A 21,055-nucleotide genomic window follows, 5' to 3' on the forward strand; every position below is an offset into this window, starting at 1 on the left:
TTTCTGAGACTAATTTTGTTACTCCACTCTACACGATCCATTTTCGGGCCCATCAACGACCAGTTACTCTTAACTATCTCTGTAATAATAGGCCTACATAGTGGTTTTTCCAAAAAATGCATCCAGAGCAAATTATAAACTGAATGGAAGTATTGACAAAAGAGTTAAAAATAACTTATAATGATGTACAAAGTATACTAAATAACTCCTATATATTGATAAGATTAGTCACACTGTGTACAACTGAACACAATAAATTAGTCTTATATTTACAAGGTGAGACACGCTGTGTACAATTGTACACACCATTTAAAAAAAAAATTCTACACCACATATGTTTGAAGCATTTGATCAAAAATAGTGTTCCATGTTTTCTACAGGTCTTACACTAACCCCCTGACTAGAATTTAGCTTGTCCACAATGATATTTCATATAAAACTAGAGCGGTTCTCGGCTTTCGCGGTTCTCGGCATTCGCGGTTCTCGGTAGTGTGGGTTGGTCCGTATGTGACGTTTCTGTTCAGAACCTTGTGTGACCCTTCCCCCCCAGAAAAAAATCATCCGCCACCACTGGTTATAACAAGGGCCTTGTAAATGCAACTGGTGAGACAGAGCCTCGAATGACGTTTGTGTTTTCAGTCTGATTTCAGTTCCCTAACAGGTACAAAGTTTACGCATTATCATTAGGCCTACCAAGTATTGTATGTCCTATAATCTCGTATGTATGACATGGATCTTTACCATGATTGTGCAAGCCAAAAAAATATCATTTCAATACCCCAAACATGCGTTAAAAAAGACCATGTTTTACACATGCAACCTCAAGTTTAGACATATAATTTAATTTTCCCTAAACCCTCATGCACGGGAAAATCATGCCGCCACCATTGGTTATGACAAGGGCCTTTTAGGGTGCACACCAGTAAATAACCCCACTGACTTTCTGTACAGACAGGGGCCGGGAAAACAACTCAGTTCTTCAAAACTTCCCTTTCTGCAAGCAGAAGGTCAGATGACGACATCCATTGTAAAAATTAATATATGGATTTCAGGATTTTTTTCCAGAAATATTGTAAAAAGTTCAACCTATAACCCATACAGCTAACGCCACCTCACAAACAGCTTGGTGTTTCTGAAATGTAACACATTTTGAAAGTCGTCTTAAAAAGTCGGATCCTGCTAAATTTACACAGACAATCTAATTTACAGGCCTAAATGATGATTAAATATGAATCAGGGCCTAATAGTTGCCTTTTAAGCCTTTTCTAATGTATTACATTAAGTCATATTGCACATTTCCTCGTTTCAAATACTGTTTTTCCCCTTCCAGGGTGTAGCTAGACTTCTCCGTACTCCACTTGCCAATTGTGCTTCTGGGTATTGCATTTAAGCTTAAAACTCTGATTATTATTTGTGCACAATTGATAGATTTTCACATCTAATCTTTTCAGTCACCGTACGCCCTCTGTTTGTTAGCTTCCCAAGTGGACTACTGACTTTGGATTGCGGATAACTTTTTAACACGGGATTCTATGGAGAGTTAGGCCAATTTCTGGCCTAACTAAAATTGGTCATGATGTAATGCATCTTTAAATGAATCTGGCTTGTGATTGGTCCCCAGATATCGTTATTGATTGAACAAATTCATCAGGATCGGTAGAGTAAACTAGTAAACCAGAGTTCGTAGTATCTGATCCAAGAAAATGCACTTACTGTGTACGTTTCAACAACCACTGTTGTCTTTGTCAACACTTGATGAGGAGTGACTGCAATCTACTGACAACCAACGCTAGAGGGATATGTAAAATCAGGCGGTTTTTGGCGATTTTAGCCATTAAGCCCCCCCCCACCGCATAAATCTGAAAGCCCCTCTGAGCCCCCCTCCTGGAGACGCTATTGCAAAATCAATGGAGAGAAACTATACTACCTTGTTTCTTAATAAAATGTAACGGGGTACATCAGGCAACTGTGAGAGCCAAAAAGGCCTCAAATTGAGCAAAGAAAGACATTAATTTTCACGTGCATTTCAACCAAGACGCTTCATTAGTGGTGTTCGCCCTTAATGTCATATTATCATGACCGTTTTATTTTGTTTTATGTTAAGGGCTGGGGTATGAACGTTTGGACAGTATTTATTGTGGGACATTAGAGCATATCAGACATATCGAATTGCATTCTGAATACTAAGAATGTCCTGATATCAAATAATTTTGATTTTTTGAAATTCGCAATGTAATACACATTTTATGACAAATCATTAAAAATTGATATTTTGATATATAACAGTCCTCGAAGTAAATTTTATAAATTTAATGATACATTCTTTAAGTATATGTAGCTGGGAGGAAAGGCCGACGATCTATTGAAAATTTTGACCTTTCGTATTGAAGATATGGATTTCCCCCAAAAAAAAAATAGGTCTTTTGGGAAATAAAATCCATATCTTCAATATGAAAGGTCAAAATTTTCAATTGATCGGCGGCTTTTCCTCCCAGCTACATACACTTTAAGAATATGTCATTAGATTTATAAAATTTACTTCGAGGACTGTTTACACAGTTATATATCAAAAATGTTGAAAAATATCAAATTTTAATAATTTGTCATAAAATTTGCATTATATCGTGAATTTAAAAAAAAGAAAGAAAATTATTTGATATGAGAAAGACATTCTTCGTATTCAGAATGCAATTCGATATGTCTGATGTGCTCTCATTTCCCACAAAAAATACTGTCAAAACGCTCATTCCAGATCCCTTAAGTATATGTCATATTACATGTTTCACATTTGTACGATTTTAAATAATTCTTTATCATGTTTATAGGACATGCTCTGTTATATTTTTATATCCTCTTTTCATTCTTGAAAAGATAGATCATGCTTTTATTTCACCCATTGGGTATTTCTTTATTAATTTGTGTTTATATGGCGATTTCAAGTGGGATAATAACTCCTGGATGACGTAAGCATAATGTTGATAGATTTAAATATCATTATAAATAGGCACTTAATAATAATGATATTGAAATAAATTGATAAATAGATAAATTAATAGATAAATAAATAAAAGATATATAAGCCTAGATAAATAATAAATAAATGATAAACTAGGAGTAAATTGCAAACGTTAAATATCTTAGAGCAAATGAGCATTTAATAAGTTTTTGCGACAAATATTTTGCCCCTTCTTGTACGTTTTATCATTATTTTATCTTTTACTAATTTGTTTTGGGACATGCTCGCTTATTTATTTTTTATGTGTTCCTCTTATCATTTGTGAAGTATTTCTTTATTTTTGTTTTAGTACAAGTGATCACTGAGTATGTTTAACTGTGGAAATATCGGTAGATAAGGTGTTTTTATTTCACCCTTGAGTATTATTTATAAGTGTATCAACATACATTTCACATGTCATGATTTTTCATTGTTTTATTTTAAAGCAATTCTTTATTGGGGTGCATGCTCTCATATATTAGGTGGTTTTTTTCATGTTCCTCTTGTCATTCTTGATAGATGGCTGTTTATTTATGTCGCGTGTTAAGTATTTTTTTTAATTTTTGGTCGAAGTGTATAATTATCATCAGACACATGTCACATTTTTATGTATGATTTTGCATTATTTAATTTCAAATTATATATTTTTTAAACGTACTAACGTAGTTCTTTATTTTTAAGTAGGCCTCCTGCACATTATGATTTTGCCTTGCTTTATTTAACTCTTTACTGGGGTGCATGCTCTCTGCTGGCTTTGTTCATGTTCCTCTTATCATTATTGACAAGATAGCACCTGCTGTACGCTGTTTATTTATTTCGCCCTAAATTATTTCTTTACTTGTGTTTTTAGATTTTGAAGTTTATATCATGATAGCACACGCTATGTTTTTATACCAACCGCGTTTTCTTTTTGAAAACAGTTCTTGTTTCAAATCCTGGTCCGCAATGTCAACATTCATATTTTCATAAAATATGGCTATTTATTTATGTCGCGTGTTAAGTAGTTCTTTATTTTTTGCTCGAAGTGTATAAATATCATCAGACACCTGTCACATTTTTATGTATGATTGTTCATTATCTAATCTTAAAATATATAATTCTTTAAACTTATTTCTTTTTTTCTGTTTCAGTGAATATCATCCGAATAGTAGGCCTCTACACATTATGATTTTCCTTGTTTTATTTAAACTCTTTATTGAGGTACATGCTCCTCTTATCGTTATTGACAAGTCATCACATGCTGTACGCTGTTTATTTATTTCGCCCTCATTTTCTTTACTTTTGTTTTTAGATCTTTAGTTCTTTATTTTTGTTTCTGTGAATATCATCCGAAAAGTAGGCCTTCTGCACATTATGATTTTTCCTTGCTTTATTTAACTCTTTACTGGGGTGCATGCTCTCTGCTGGTATTTTTCATGTTCCTCTTATCATTATTGACAAGATAGCACCTGCTGTACGCTGTTTATTTATTTCGCCCTAAATTATTTCTTTACTTTTGTTTTTAGATTTTGAAGTTGATATCATGATATCACACGCTATGTTTTATACCAACCGCATTGTCTGGTTAAAGACAGTTCTTGTTTTAAATCCTGAATACAATGTCAACATTCAGTTCGTTCACCTCACAATGCGGTGCGATGTTATATAACTGTATATATTGCAGGGTTGCCAAACCCGCGATGTAATAGGCCTAGGTCAATAGGATGAGTTTTGAAGATTTTCCTCGCGACAATTCCCTGTCCTATAGACACCAATTGATGGTTAAGAAAAATATTGCATGACTTTTCAACATTGGCTTACGCGACTTCTGGTAGTTTTTTATCTCATAGAAACCAACGGTTGATAAAAAAAATATTGGGCGACTTTTCAATGATTTGACCCGCGGTTTGCCCTCATTTGTTTGACAACCGTGGTCTGTGTTAAGTGAATATATTTCGGTAAGAAAATAATTATCATAGACCATGTAGACAGAACGGACAATAGTCATAGGCGCTCTCCTCCATTTTGAGAAATATACTTTTACACACACACTACATTTATAATTAAAATGATCAGCTAAAGTTTTACCTTTTAGTGGGTTAAGGGCTGGGGTATGAACGTTTGGACAGTATTTATTTTGGGACATTAGAGCACATCAGACATATCGAATTGCATTCTGAATACGAAGAATGTCATTCTGATATCAAATAATTTAGATTTTTTGAAATTCGCAATTTAATACACATTTTATGGCAAATCATTAAAAATTGATATTTTTGATATTTAACAGTACTTGAAGTAAACTTTATATATCTGATGATTTATACTTAAAATGTATGTAGGTGGGATGAAAAGCCGACGATCAATTGAAAATTTTGACCTTTCGTATTGAAGATATGGATTTTTCCCCAAAACACCAAAAAAAATTAGGTCTTTTTGGGAAAAAATCCATATCTTCAATATGAAAGGTCAAAATTTTCAATTGACTGTCGGCTTTTCCTCCTGCTACATACACTTTAAGAATATGTCATTAGATTTATATAATTTACTTCGAGGACTGTTATATATCAAAAATTTGAAAAATATCAAATTTTATAATTTGTCATAAAATTTGTATTATATTGTGATTTTCAAAAATGAAAATTATTTGATATCAGAAAGACATGCTTCGTATTCAGAATGCAATTCGATAGGTCTGAGGTGCTCTCATGTCCCACAAAAAATACTGTCGAAACGCAATAAACGCTCATTTTGGATCCCTTAAGCCAAACCTAAGTGGATGAAATATAAATCAACACTTCTGGCACTGATTGGTTTCCGTAGTTGTTATATGGAATACGAGCTGTCTGTAGCTACAAAATTGTCTGCAAATCGGCTTTTGCCGGGCCTCTCTTTTCGGCGTTTTTCTCATTAAATTAGGGTCCCGTTCAAATAAAAAATAAACTGGTGTCTAGATGTAATCACAGTTAACACACCAGGAAAATTATAGAATATACAACAACCTAGTTACACCTGTAGACTGCGAACAAACATGCACCTGGCCAGACCTGGCCGTAAAACAAAGTGTTCTCCCTACGGATACCCTTAAGGGTCACACAATTAAAAAGGGAAAGTACATGTCTTGTGGCAACGTGCGGTAGTGGGTGATGCCCTCTTAGATTATGAAAAGTGACATTCAGTTAGACGAGGGCAATCTGCACTGGAGGATAGCATATGAATGCACAATTGTGCACATGGTGTTTATTTGCAGTAATAAGCTTCCCCTGGTATACAGGGAGCAATAGAAGTCCATGTGTACAATTGTACACAGTATGTACGAAGGGGTTAAACCCAACTGTGTTAACTCTTGTAACTATTACTTTGATAATTCACTGGGTATTGATGTTTCGTTTAGTGACATTTTTTCAATTTTACATTTAAATTCTCGTAGTTTTAACAAAAACCGTGACTACATAGAAATTTTCTTATCCAATTTGAAACACACTTTTCTGTAATTGCAATGTCAGAAACCTGGTTTAAGGAGGATCAATCTAATTTAATCGATATTCCCAATTATAATTTAATTAGTGTACCACGGAAAAACAGGAAAAGTGGTGGTGCTTCTTTGTATATTCACAATTCGCTTTCTTTTAAATTAAGAAAGGATCTTGATTTAAATCGATTCCAATTTGTTAATTCAGGTGATTTGTAAAAGAATGCATATTACGTTGAGTAAATGAACGACCATGAGTGGATCCAACAAAATTATATTTCAATGAAATAGAATCAGTAAATTGAAAAATAGGATAATGATCCGTGATGTCAGACACACATATACCAGACTTTCCAGATTTTCTTATCAAAGACATTAGTGAAGATATTATCAAGAATTGTGGCAGAATATGACGTAATCCTGGTGGGGCGATCTATAAGCGGAAACATATTATGATCAAAGAAACTTGTGAGGAAATTCTGAATTCTTGAATCAGTCTCGTGCTGTAAAAGGTCTAAGTTAAAATCACCCGAAATATAACAATGTTTGTTTTCATTTACAATAACATCAAGACAACGGCTTAAATCAGAGTTAAATAAATCAACATCAGTTCTATGAGCACGATAAACATTACCAATAATGATATTCTTACATTTTGAATTCAAAATTTCAATGAAGATAGACTCGGAGTGATCAATGATAATTCACTGGGTATTGATGTTTCGTTTAGTGACATTTTTTCAATTTTACATTTAAATTCTCGTAGTTTTAACAAAACCGTGACTACATAGAAATTTTCTTATCCAATTTGAAACACACTTTTCTGTAATTGCAATGTCAGAAACCTGGTTTAAGGAGGATCAATCTAATTTAATCGATATTCCCAATTATAATTTAATTAGTGTACCACGGAAAAACAGGAAAAGTGGTGGTGCTTCTTTGTATATTCACAATTCGCTTTCTTTTAAATTAAGAAAGGATCTTGATTTAAATCGATTCCAATTTGTTAATTCAGGTGATTTGTAAAAGAATGCATATTACGTTGAGTAAATGAACGACCATGAGTGGATCCAACAAAATTATATTTCAATGAAATAGAATCAGTAAATTGAAAAATAGGATAATGATCCGTGATGTCAGACACACATATACCAGACTTTCCAGATTTTCTTATCAAAGACATTAGTGAAGATATTATCAAGAATTGTGGCAGAATGTGACGTAATCCTGGTGGGGCGATCTATAAGCGGAAACATATTATGATCAAAGAAACTTGTGAGGAAATTCTGAATTCTTGAATCAGTCTCGTGCTGTAAAAGGTCTAAGTTAAAATCACCCGAAATATAACAATGTTTGTTTTCATTTACAATAACATCAAGACAACGGCTTAAATCAGAGTTAAATAAATCAACATCAGTTCTATGAGCACGATAAACATTACCAATAATGATATTCTTACATTTTGAATTCAAAATTTCAATGAAGATAGACTCGGAGTGATCAATGACATTAACAGGAGAGTCGTGCTGAACTAAATCAAGATCCTTTTTTAATTTAAAAGAAAGCGAATTGTGAATATACAAAGAAGCACCACCGCTTTTCCTGTTTTTCCGTGGTACACTAATTAAATTATAATTGGGAATATCGATTAAATTAGATTGATCCTCCTTCAACCAGGTTTCTGACATTGCAATTACAGAAAAAGTGTGTTTCAAATAGGATAAGAAAATTTCTATGTAGTCACGGTTTTTGTTAAAACTACGAGAATTTAAATGTAAAATTGAAAAACTGTCACTAAACGAAGCATCAATACCCAATGCAGTGAATTATCAAAGTAATAGTTACAAGAGTTAACACAGTTGGGTTTAAACAGATTCTTTGGCATAGCATTATCAACGATATCATTATATAAGAAAGGATTCAGTTTCAAACTTAGCAGCTTATTATATTCAATGGAGTTATTAAAATAAAAAAGATTAAATTTAAATTCATTATCATCAAGAATGTGATTGAATGGAAATAAATTACCGGTACAACTAAAACACATCCAGTTATTAACACGAGTATTACCATAAACACATCTTTTATGATAGAAACAATTACAGTATTTACAAGTTATCTTAACATTTTCATGAACAATATTCTTGAAACATTTATTACAATTTGCCATACAAAGCAACGTCAACACGAAAATACACAAAAATTACACTAAACAAAAGGGGTATGAAAAATTAAAACAGTAAGGCCACAAAACATGAAAGCCATAGAGAGCCCCGGAAAAACCACCAGGGAAAACATAAATCATATAAAAGGAAAAATAGATCCAGGGTGTATCAAAATGATTGATACCGACGACTTCTCATTTTTGCAGATTTGTTTAACTAAGTTTTGTACCAGTTTGGGGTTAATTACCTAGCTGGGGGGTTTACACCCCCCCAGCTAGGTATTGTAATCGGTCGGGTTCTTCCGCTGGCAACAAACCACTGTAATCTTCTCGTTTTCTTCCGCTGGCAACAAAGTTAGTACGAGGAACCCATACCGTCGTAGCTCTGCACAATAGGTAGATAGATAGGGCAGCACCAATACGAAAATGTCATACCGATAAATGATGTGTCTGTTTTGCCCGTTAGTTAGTACGAGGAACCCATACCATAGTAGCTCTGCACAATAGGTAGATAGATAGGGCAGCACCAATACGAAAATGTCATACCGATAAATGATGTGTCTGTTTCCTGTGAGTGAGGCTGAAGGTATGGATACACAGAGTTTGTTTATGTATTGAAACTGTGACAGAATATGAGAAGCAGTAAAGGCATATTTATATAGGGGCTTTGTAATAGGAATGTGATGTTTGATATGAACCAGGTGTGTTAAAGGCTCTACTTCACAGTAATTGTAGTGGAAATTTCTGGATTTAACATTGTGTTTACTATTTGAAGCCCGTGATTGGAAGTATTGCTTGCTTTGTATGTTTGGAAACAGTTGATTAAAGTGGCAGGTTTAAAATGTTCTTGTAGTGTTTTCTTGTCTCTTTCTTTGTAATGAAGGTGTTTTTGGGCTGATTAGTAATTGCAATGTTAGTACTAGTATAATTATATGAAACTATTGTTTTATACGTACATGTATATCTTAGAGTAGGCTATGTAGCTTATTTTGTTTGATTGAAAACATGTGACATTTAGTTTAATATTTGGTTCTCAGTTCCTGATTTGTGTGGTTTAAAAACATTAAGGGGTGGTGCAATAATTATGTGTACCCCGGGGTGAATTATAGGGGGGGCAAAGATTTTTTGGCAGGCCAAAGGGGGGGCAAACATTTTTGGCAGGTCGAAAGGGGGGGTCAAGCGATTTTTGGCAGGTCGAAAGGGGGGCAAGCAATTTTTGGCATAGATATTTTGGGCACCGTTTCTATATTACGCCCTAAAAAGGCGTAGGAAAACGTTACGAACACGTTCAAATATGCAAAATTTCCTGCTCGCTGCGCTCGCATTATATGTTAAGACAATTTAAGGTTTTAAATTCGGGTTCCCCAAAATCTTGCATGTGTAAGGGGGGGCAAAGATTTTTGGTACATCAAAAGGGGGGGAAAGGTTTTTGGCACATCGAAAGGGGGGCAAAGGTTTTTGGCACGGCCAAAGGGGGGGCAAGCGATTTTGGCAGACCATTTTGAGAATTCACCCCCAGGGTACACATAATTATTGCACCACCCCTAACAATATAGACTAGTGTTCGTGTATTTTACAATTTTATTAAACATGGTTATAACACAAAAATGGCTATGAAATGGACTAGGGTTAAACGGGGGGGCTTCCATGAAGGTGGGATATGAATTAATTTGTTTGGCCTATTTTGTTTGTTTGTTTAATATGAGGTTTGTGGAAATAGTATGAAAGCCTTTAAAACTGTAGTGATTGGAATAGCTACTTGGTAATTCGGTGCAGGAGAGCTAAGTCGGTGCAGGAGCACAGTGGTATCAGTTACATTTGATGTAGTATATACTATATATGTCTGTTTGAAAAGTGCAGGAGTACTTCCCTGGTGATACATTTAGGTAATTCGGTGCCGGAGCACTGTGGTATCACGTTACATTTGATATCTATATGTCACATATAATTAGGTAGGGGCTGCCGGCTGGTTTATAGTGTTTGTTAGTTGGAGTAATTGGTGCTTGATTTTTTGCAAACATGACCTGAATATGCGGGTTGTAAGAGCAATTTAAAATATCACTTTAATAATAGTTAGTGACATGTGCAGTGGTATTGACGTGTGCAAAGTAGTGGTGTTGCTATTTTCATTGTAGGGAACTTTAAGGTGTAGTTTCATTTTTTATAAGGTGAAATAAAATAAAAAACATGTTTATGTCCTGGCCCGGGTGTCCTGGTTTTTGAAAAAAAAGAGGAAGAGGTGACTTTTTATTTTTTATTTTTTACCTTAAAATTGGTGTGAATATACATAATTAGAGCTGTTTTAGCGTAGACAATAATGGCTGGAAAAAGGAGGAGGCCTCTTTTTTGTTTGTTGTTCTGAGAGGTATGGCCACTCTATTCTAAGTATCAGAAAAGCTTCCGAAAGTGTTTGTTGTATATAATAGGAAGGCTATAGAAAACATCTGTACTTTTTTAATATATACATATTGTTTGGAAAGTTATAACTGAATGAAAATAAAAATAAAATGAAATTGAAGAAATCTCAAGAAAGGAAGCGGAGGGACGTGTAACATTTTTATTTTTTATTTGGCCTAATGTATAGGAGGAGAACTTTACCTCCTTTTTATAAATGAAGTAGCCCTAGTATGAATCGAGGTGAAATTGGATAGCACCTGCATGGTGAACACCAGGTTGTGAAGATTTTCTTTTCAGAAGGTTATCGCCACGGCGTCACTACCAAGGACTTAGTAGACATCTGTGTGAGGACATATGAATTTGGATACTTGTATAGACTTTGACTTAGAATTTGTTGGAGTTTGTCATTTTGTTGTGGATTTCTTGTTTTATATATCAGTTTTAAGATTTTAAAGTGGATTGCGTTTGAAGGTAAGTAATACACTTGTATACATTGTACAATACATGGTATGTATTGTATAGCAGTCACCTGTCTCTCGTGATCACTGTCTTTTGTAATATTGGCATATGTGGCACAATATCCAAATGATATCGGACGAACTCTCTCCGATGAGCAGGGTTTAGAATTACTTAAAAATAAGTGAAGTTCCTTATTAAGGGATCTGGAATGAGCCGAAGGGTACGAGGAAATAATATCAATTTTCTGGAAGAATAGACACCCCTGTTTGAAATGCTTTGTCTTCTTCACAGTTGTTGTTCAAAACAGACTAGATGGAAAATATAATTCCTTTGGAAGTTAAACCCTCTGAAGAAGAATTTTTTTTTTAACTTGAACACTTAGAAAGTACAATCACTGATGCAGAATTTGAAAGGCAATATGAAGCATATTATGACTTGCCAACAGATAATGAGTTGCAGAGACAATTTGAAGAATTTGAAAGTCTAGCAACTGAAGAAGACGTTCAGGCAGATGTTGAAACTCAAACTAATGAAAGGGGCTTTCTAACTGAGGAAGAGTTGGATAGATTGGACAGAGCATATGAAGAACATTATTTGCCATATGTCTTTGATGGATATTACCCAGAACCAGTTTTTGATGATGGACCTTCTGTGCAACACCCTAGGGATATAGAGGAATAAGTAAGTTAGTGTTATTGTTTCTTTACTCTTGTTTGTTTATTTATTGATTGTTTGTTTATTTAGGATAGTCTCTTGAACACGGGTCGCCGCGCTGCGCATGTGCGCCTTTATGCTGTACAAGAAAATGTACGAAATTTAATATGGTAGGATAATAATCGGAGGGGTTTGCTATTGGGAATTTGGGCTATCGTATCGGTCGAGAGATATGAGACAAATGTTTTATTTTTTTTGCCTTTATAATTTTGCCGTACATGTATACACCTTATATCCCGTGGTCGCCCCTACCCCGGGGGCTGAAGAAAATTTTGCCGGCCCTTCTTTAACCGCCCGAAAAGGTTGACCCATTTTGGTTTGAAAAAGAAGAGCAAAAAAAAAAAAGAAAAAAAAGGATTTGAAGTGGTAGTGCCCTTGAAGTAATGTATACATACTGCAGTTACTGTCCGTCTTCCTATATAAACAATACACAGTGCTCTCACCATTGACGCGTGACCCCTACAAATGATGTACGTTGAAGAATGGGCACTTGCCTAGTTAACATCACTGTGTGAAAAATAACCAGCCAATATTTAACTTATTTTGTAAACTTCTAGCAAATATATTTCTCTAACATGACCTAACATTGCAGGTAGATTACATGTTTAGAAATAGTCGCACTTTTGTAAAATATGAATGAGGGCAAGGCATAGCTAGCCAACTCCCCGTGTTAATTGAATAGAGATTTGACCGAAAATATTGGTATCGAACCGCTCACTTCTGCACTGAAGGATGGCACCAAAAAAAGGTACAATTCTCTGGCAATATATAGTATGGCGATAAATAAGTGACAGTGAACATGAAATATTAGCGCCCATAAACCGAAGTTAGTAGAGGCCGTCACGGGACTGATTATTGATTATTGAAGTGTGTTATTAATAGATACACACGATGTAGGGAAAGGAAAAACCGGGCCACTTTTGGAGACCTCATAATCAATCATCATTATCATCATCATCATCATCATCATCATTATCGACATCATCATCATTATCAGTTTCTACATTTTTCTAAGCAACATAGGGCCTACCGTGTTAATAAGATATTTTTCTTGAAAGGCATGTAACTATATGTCTATAATTATTGTTTTGTACCTCGACGGTTTTAGAGTAAGATAATTTTGTTTTGACACCACATAATAAATTTAGAATTGTTTATGAAGATTTCATGATTATGGGCGCATGACACCAAATCACTGCGTGAAAGGTGTAATGGTGATGAGTTCAGTTAAAAGTATATGGCTACTGGAGACAATGTGGTGTCCTTAGGGACCATGTTTTCGTGAGGTTGGCATTTAATGAAAGATGCTAACCTATTAATGACTGAAATAGATATGAAATTATAGTACAAATCGATTTCACAAGAAAAGTAGGCCCTGTCCGAATTACTGCTAACGGAACACGTTTTAATGCTAGTTTTGGCGTTGAAATAGCGACGTCGCTTTTAACATTGTTTAACTTAAAAACTGAATCTGTAACTGAGTTCCCCGAAATTGAAGGTATACAGGATGACGTTAAAAAGTGAAAAAAATTTGTCACGCCTGGTAAAAACGCCGCTTAAAAAGTTGATTACTACGTGCTTTTCAATGGAGAAGTTATTTGCGGTTAACGCCCTTATGGGCGTAAACCACCAAATAACTTCTCCATTGAAAAGCACGTAGAAATCAACTTTTTTAAGCGGCGTTTTCTACCAGGCGTGACAATTTTTTTCACTTTTTAACGTCATCCCTGTATTAATTAAGGACTGAAATTTCATTTTAGCTTCACTTTTTGGGAACTTTACAGATTCAGTTTTTATTAAAAATGTTGAAAAGCGACGCCGCTATTTCAACGCCAAAACTAGCACTAAAACTTGTTCCGTTAGCAGTAATTCGGACAGGGCCTACTTTTCTTGTGAAATCGATTTCTATAATTTCACATCTATTTTAGTCATTAATAGGTTAGCATCTTTCATTTAAATCAGAACATGCCAACCTCACGAAGAACATGGTCCCTAAGGACACCACATTGTCTCCAGTAGCCATATACTTTTAACCGGATCTCATCACCATTGCACCTTTCGCGCAGTGATTTGGTGTCATGCGCCCTTGAACCGCACAAGAGGTTTGAATTTTTTTAAATTTTCTCTATTTTTGGAAACAATAAACCATTCTTAGAAAAAGTGTCACTTCTTTAATTCATACATTACACCAATCTCCTATAAGGGTTCTCTAAACAATTTTTGATACATTGAACAAACCCGCCATTTTGGGTACTTTTGAGCAATTATAGATATAAACAGTGTTTAAAGCAGGTTTGATCGATCTTTAAATACAATAATGACGTCATAATAGTTAAACTTTAACAACATTGAGTCAAATAACTTAAGTTGCACATTATATAAGCAAAATGCACAAAGGTTTCTGAACCAACCCCCCCCCCATGACAAGCAGCATCTCATTGCACGAGTATATGCCTAGGTCGGAAACGTTAGGGGTAGGGGTATAAAGACACGACACCTCCCCACCGTTGAGTGCTTATTTTCTCCCAATGTCTGATAATATTACAATATCTTTAATCAAAGAAACTCATCACAAACTTGGCTAATGAATTTCCTCCAGAGAATTGAAAACAGAAGCATTGCAAATAATATCGCCATATACCGACCAAATTTCGTTAAAATTGAGAGGAAAAAAGACACGTCCCCTTAAAACGCTATTGATAAGGCAGTTGGAGGTACTTGGATACCTTTGATGGGATAAATGTTTCCAAGAGTATCTTATAAACACATTTCATGTTATACATTTTTCAATTATTATACCATTTTCTTAAACAAAATTTTTAAAAGTTGAATGGTTATTCGATTTTAAGCTCAAAATGGTATATCTGAACAAACATGGCCGCCATTGCCAGCTTTGGTACCAAACCCTGTTTCCAGCGAATTTTCCAGAAATTTATACTCTAAAATCTTGTTTGAAAGCTTCATGATTATATAATAGAATATTCTTATTTCAAAATAAATCTGTTTCAGGGGAAATCTTTCTTTAATAACTTTAAATTCCAAATTTTATAGCTCATTCCACCATTTTTATAACATGCTTTCAACCGCACAAGAGGTTTGAATTTTTTTAAATTTTCTCTATTTTTGGAAACAATAAACCATTCTTAGAAAAAGTGTCACTTCTTTAATTCATACATTACACCAATCTCCTATAAGGGTTCTCTAAACAATTTTGATACATTGAAAAACCCGCCATTTTGGGTACTTTTGAGCAATTATAGATATAAACAGAGTTTAAAGCAGGTTTGATCGATCTTTAAATACAATAATGACGTCATAATAGTTAAACTTTAACAACATTGAGTCAAATAACTTAAGTTGCACATTATATAAGCAAAATGCACAAAGGTTTCTGAACCACCCCCAATGACAAGCATCATCTCATTGCACGAGTATATGCCTAGGTCGGAAACGTTAGGGGTAGGGGTATAAAGACACGACACCTCCCCACCGTTGAGTGCTTATTTTCTCCCAATGTCTGATAATATTACAATATCTTTAATCAAAGAAACTCATCACAAACTTGGCTAATGAATTTCCTCCAGAGAATTGAAAACAGAAGCATTGCAAATAATATCGCCATATACCGACCAAATTTCGTTAAAATTGAGAGGAAAAAAGACACGTCCCCTTAAAACGCTATTGATAAGGCAGTTGGAGGTATTTGGATACCTTTGATGGGATAAATGTTTCCAAGAGTATCTTATAAACACATTTCATGTTATACATTTTTCAATTATTATACCATTTTCTTAAACAAAAATTTTAAAAGTTGAATGGTTATTCGATTTTAAGCTCAAAATGGTATATCTGAACAAACATGGCCGCCATTGCCAGCTTTGGTACCAAACCCTGTTTCCAGCGAATTTTCCAGAAATTTATACTCTAAAATCTTGTTTGAAAGCTTCATGATTATATAATAGAATATTCTCATTTCAAAATAAATCAGTTTCAGGGGAAATCTTTCTTTAATAACTTTAAATTCCAAATTTTATAGCTCATTCCACCATTTTTATAACATGCTTTCAAGGACATAAACCACCAAATAACTTCTCCATTGAAAAGCACGTAGAAATCAAATTTTTTTAGCGGCGTTCTCTACCAGGCGTGACAATTTTTTTCACTTTTTAAAGTCATCCCTGTATTAATTAAGGACTGAAATTTCATTTTAGCTTCAATTTTGGGGAACTTTACAGATTCAGTTTTTTATTAAAAAATGTTGAAAAGCGACGCCGCTATTTCAACGCCAAAACTAGTATTAAAACTTGTTCCGTTAGCAGTAATTCGGACAGGCCTACTTTTCTTGTGAAATCGATTTGTATAATTTCATATCTATTTTAGTCATTAATAGGTTAGCATCTTTCATTTAAATCAGAACATGCCAACCTCACGAAGAACATGGTCCCTAAGGACACCACATTGTTTCCAGTAGCCTCATACTTTTAACCGGAACTCATCACCATTACACCTTTCGCGCAGTGATTTGGTGTCATGCGCCCATAATCATGAAATCTTCACAAACGATTCTAAATCTGTAGACATATGGAGAAACAACGGTCCAAATTAACCTAGTGACGTATAATTCAAAGAAGATTTGCATTTTTGTACCGCTCATAACAAAACAAAGAGTAGTCTACATACTTACAACATACGCACCAAAAACAAATGCTGCACCCATACCAACCAAATACCACAACCTCAAACACCTCAACAAACCCCAGCTAGGTTTATGGTCTATGACCATCATTTGCCTCTAGTTGCTTTAATATTTGAGAGTAAAGTAGTTTTATCTTTTCTAACAATTTTAGATCATTAAGATAGCACATTTCGTTCAGAAGTTACAGGATTCTAAAGGAAAGTAGGTGTATTTACACGCTGGATTAGTAGCGCACCATTTTCAAAGCTCTTTTTACTACAAAGACATTTTTAGTGAGAATGATATGTTGAAAATCTTGGAAATGTTTTATTTTTTCCTTGCCTATTTCTTCATTCATAATGTATATAAATGAACTAATCAATATTTATTGGTTGAGAGTAATGCTATTTAGGACGGTAATTTAAACTGTTATAAGATGCATTGAGATTACTAAGTGGATGGTGTGGCAGAATGGTTATAGACTGTACACAGTGTCTGTTAGGTTAGACCTGGTAAGAGTTATTGGAATGGCTCCACAGTATTCCACACTTCAGCATGGTTTCATTGAAAGCATGTAGGCATATATGGTTCAAGCAGTCATTGGCGTACGCAGGGGGGGGGGGTGTTACGGGTGTGAAACACCCCCCTTGGATCTGTCCAAAAAAATAAAATGGGGAAAAGGAAAGGAAAAGAAAGAGAGAGAGAGGGAGGGAGAGAGGGGGGGGGAGAGGGTGAGAGGGAGGGAGAGAGGGAGGGGGATGACAGGTGGGAGATGAGCAAGGCATAGGGGACATATTATCACAATAATATCATACATGTAGGCCAATGGATGCCTTACAACCCCCACACAAATTATCTCAGTGTGTTCATTGTTGATACATGTTAACACCTCCACACCCCCTCCCAGTCATCACATCCTGGCAACGTACGTACGTAAAGCTCTTAATTGTTAATTGACATGGATGTTTACACCAACACCCACCTCCCCACATCATCACACCCCACACCCCTACCCCAGCAACGTACTTAAAAGTATTATGTCAATCCTATCATCGATGCATCACGCTTACAAAACTGCATCTCTTACACCGCATTGCGCCATGTTATCAGCTGAAAACCGTTGGCAATTTTTTTTGTCAAAACATAGTGCAAGTAGGCCTACATATCGCAAGCTTATGTACTTCAGATGATTTTAGCTGATTTTCTTTGTAATCTAAATCTAATCGCTTTTCAAAAAAATATGTGAAAATAAAGCATATTTAGACAGTACTTTGCATTGAAATGGTGTAAAATTATGCACCAAATGGCTTCAAGTTCAATTGGACCTTCATTTTGCAAAATTTCTGAGGACAAACTTGTTCACGAAAGGCTTCATAGACCATCATTTCAGAAGTTTTAGGCTTTTTGAAACTAAAATTTTACACACTATAAATAGTGCCAAAATGGACCACCAAATCGCTTCAATTAGGTCTTCATTTTGCAAAAGTTTCTTACTTCTGAAGGGGGAACATCCCCGACACCCCCTACCATACCATATCGGATAAACAAGTGGCCATTTTTAAAAGTTGATTATTTTTTATCATCACACCCCCCTTGAAAAATTCCTGTGTACGCTACTGCAAGCAGTGTTGTTTAGTGTAACGTAAACTATGATTACAACGATCTTCGTTTAAATGGCAATAGCTTCCAGATGCATCAATCTATTATCTTCAGATTATTAGATCAATAAGTTAACTTATGCCCCTTTCTATTTATAGTACAAAAACTATATTAATTAGCAATATTATATTTTTGATATATTTTTGAAAATGTCACATATCCCGGTACCAATCATTTTGATACACCCTGTATATATATGCCCGTGCATGCAAGAGGACATTCTATTTATGCCAGTAGGCATGATTTATTGTGTGCTCCAGTTGTATTCGTTCATGATTGAGCATTGTTGAGTGAGCGGGTGATTCCTTTTCTCCTATTCACCATTGCTCCTTCTCCTGCTCGCTCTTCGCTCAGTTGTGAAAACGATATGTTCATGTCGTAATCTATTTCTTATTTTAGACTTCTAATCTCATTAATTTCTTTTTCCCATTTGATCTCTGATGCGTTGGATTGAACTTCAATTGAATTGTTTAATTTATTTAACTCATCCATTTATCATTTAGTTATTGGTTAATTAGTTGATTATTAATTAATTAATTAATTGATTGATTAATTAATTGATTAATTGATTACTTTATTTATTCATTTATCCAAATAATTTGATTTGTTATTTATTAATTTTCTGTTTATATTATCTATTTTTCCTTTTATATGATTTATGTTTTCCCTGGTGGTTATGCCGCGGCTCTCTATGGCTTTCATGTTTTGTGGCCTTACTGTTTTAATTTTTCATACCCCTTTTGTTTAGTGTAATTGTTGTGTATTTTCGTGTTGACGTTGGCTTGTATGGCAAATTGTAATAAATGTTTCAAGAATATTGTTCATGAAAATGTTAAGATAACTTGTAAATACTGTAATTGTTTCTATCATAAAAGATGTGTTTATGGTAATACTCGTGTTAATAACTGGATGTGTTTTAGTTGTACCGGTAATTTATTTCCATTCAATCACATTCTTGATGATAATGAATTTAAATGTAATCTTTTTTATTTTAATAACTCCATTGAATATAATAAGCTGCTAAGTTTGAAACTGAATCCTTTCTTATATAATGATATCGTTGATAATGCTATGCCAAAGAATCTGTTTAAACCCAACTGTGTTAACTCTTGTAAACTATTACTGTTGTTTATTGTTATATTTCGGGTGATTTTAACTTAGACCTTTTACAGCACGAGACTGATTCAAGAATTCAGAATTTCCTCACAATTAAGTTTACTTTGATTATAACATGTTTCCGCTTATAGATCGCCCCACCAGGATTACGTCACATTCTGCCACACTTCTTGATAATATCTTCACTAATGTCTTTGATAAGAAAATTTTAATTTTATGTGTGTCTGACATCACGGATCATTATCCTATTTTTCAATTTACTGATTCTATTTCATTGAAATATAATTTTGTTGGATCCACTCATGGTCGTTCATTTACTCAACGTAATATGCATTCTTTTACAAATCACCTGAATTAACAAATTGGAATCATGTTCTTAATGAGGAATCTGTTAGCCAAGCGTATAAGTTATTTTGAATAAATTCACCACACAAAATTGGGGTGAAATATTTGCAAAAGCTCCATTCTGATTGGTGATTAAAATGAAGATATCATGTAATTGACCAATCAGAGGCAATGTTAGATCGGCAGGTAGTGCTCATGGGGTTAAAACATCCGATAAATGAAAGAGTAACCCAGGTAATTGAGTAGAGCAAAGCACAACTATCAATATGCCTTTTGTTTGAAGCAAATCGGACATACGGTTTTCAAAATATGTCTATATATATTTATATTTTATTTGTATCTCATTGTTTTTATCAATAATCAATCAAGTTAATGAGCTAAAATGGCTGGAGAAGCTCATTAACATATAATTTTTGCTAACCCGACATTTTAACGTTTTTACCTAAACCAAAACCCAAAATATAACTTATTTAAAACGTTTTAATAACATTATGTTAAAATTATATTTGCACCCAGCAAACACAGAAATGTTCTTAAAAATGTTTTTTACAACACGTTTTAATAACATTTAAATGTCGGGTTGTATAAAGGTCGTGAAAACATTTTAAAAACGTTATTGTAAATATTTTGGGCAAACATTGTTTGCAAAATATTTTTTTAACTTCAAAATAACATTCTGATTAGAATGATTTGTACCAAGTTTTCAAAAATGTTTTTGGAATGTTATTAAAACGTTTTTATACCCTTTATATAACCCGACATTTAAATGTTTTCTGTAAAACATCTGTGTTTGGTGTGCAGTAAATTACCAACAAATGTTATTTATTTATTGTTATGAAAATGTTTTATACCATTAATATACCCTTTATATAACCCGACATTTAAACGTTTTCTGACAACCTTTTATAACCTTTTGCGAATGATGTCGAAAACGTTTTGTGTTTACTGGGTATCTTGTATTGAAATAATGGCAGCCAGGACTATTTATTTGCCTTTTTTCTAAGCATGTTTACTATTGGATTGAGCCATCACATGATTATAATAGGCTTTACTGATTGGTGGGTAAGGTCAATGCTATTG

General features: G+C 34.2%; 1 protein-coding gene and 1 long non-coding RNA gene across 4 annotated transcripts in view; both read left to right on the plus strand.

The window, feature by feature from the left end:
* The window catches only part of LOC140169060 (alpha-2,8-sialyltransferase 8B-like), a 132,223-nt gene that overhangs the window by 53,934 nt on the left and 57,234 nt on the right, over positions 1-21,055 (plus strand). The window lies entirely within an intron of this gene.
* LOC140169059 (uncharacterized) lies at positions 8,876-12,146 on the plus strand. The gene is made up of 3 exons (XR_011861334.1): positions 8,876-9,252; positions 11,292-11,478; positions 11,912-12,146. It is a non-coding gene; the product is annotated as an uncharacterized lncRNA (long non-coding RNA).

Source organism: Amphiura filiformis, chromosome 14, assembly GCF_039555335.1.
Source record: "Amphiura filiformis chromosome 14, Afil_fr2py, whole genome shotgun sequence".
Taxonomy (NCBI): domain Eukaryota; kingdom Metazoa; phylum Echinodermata; class Ophiuroidea; order Amphilepidida; family Amphiuridae; genus Amphiura; species Amphiura filiformis.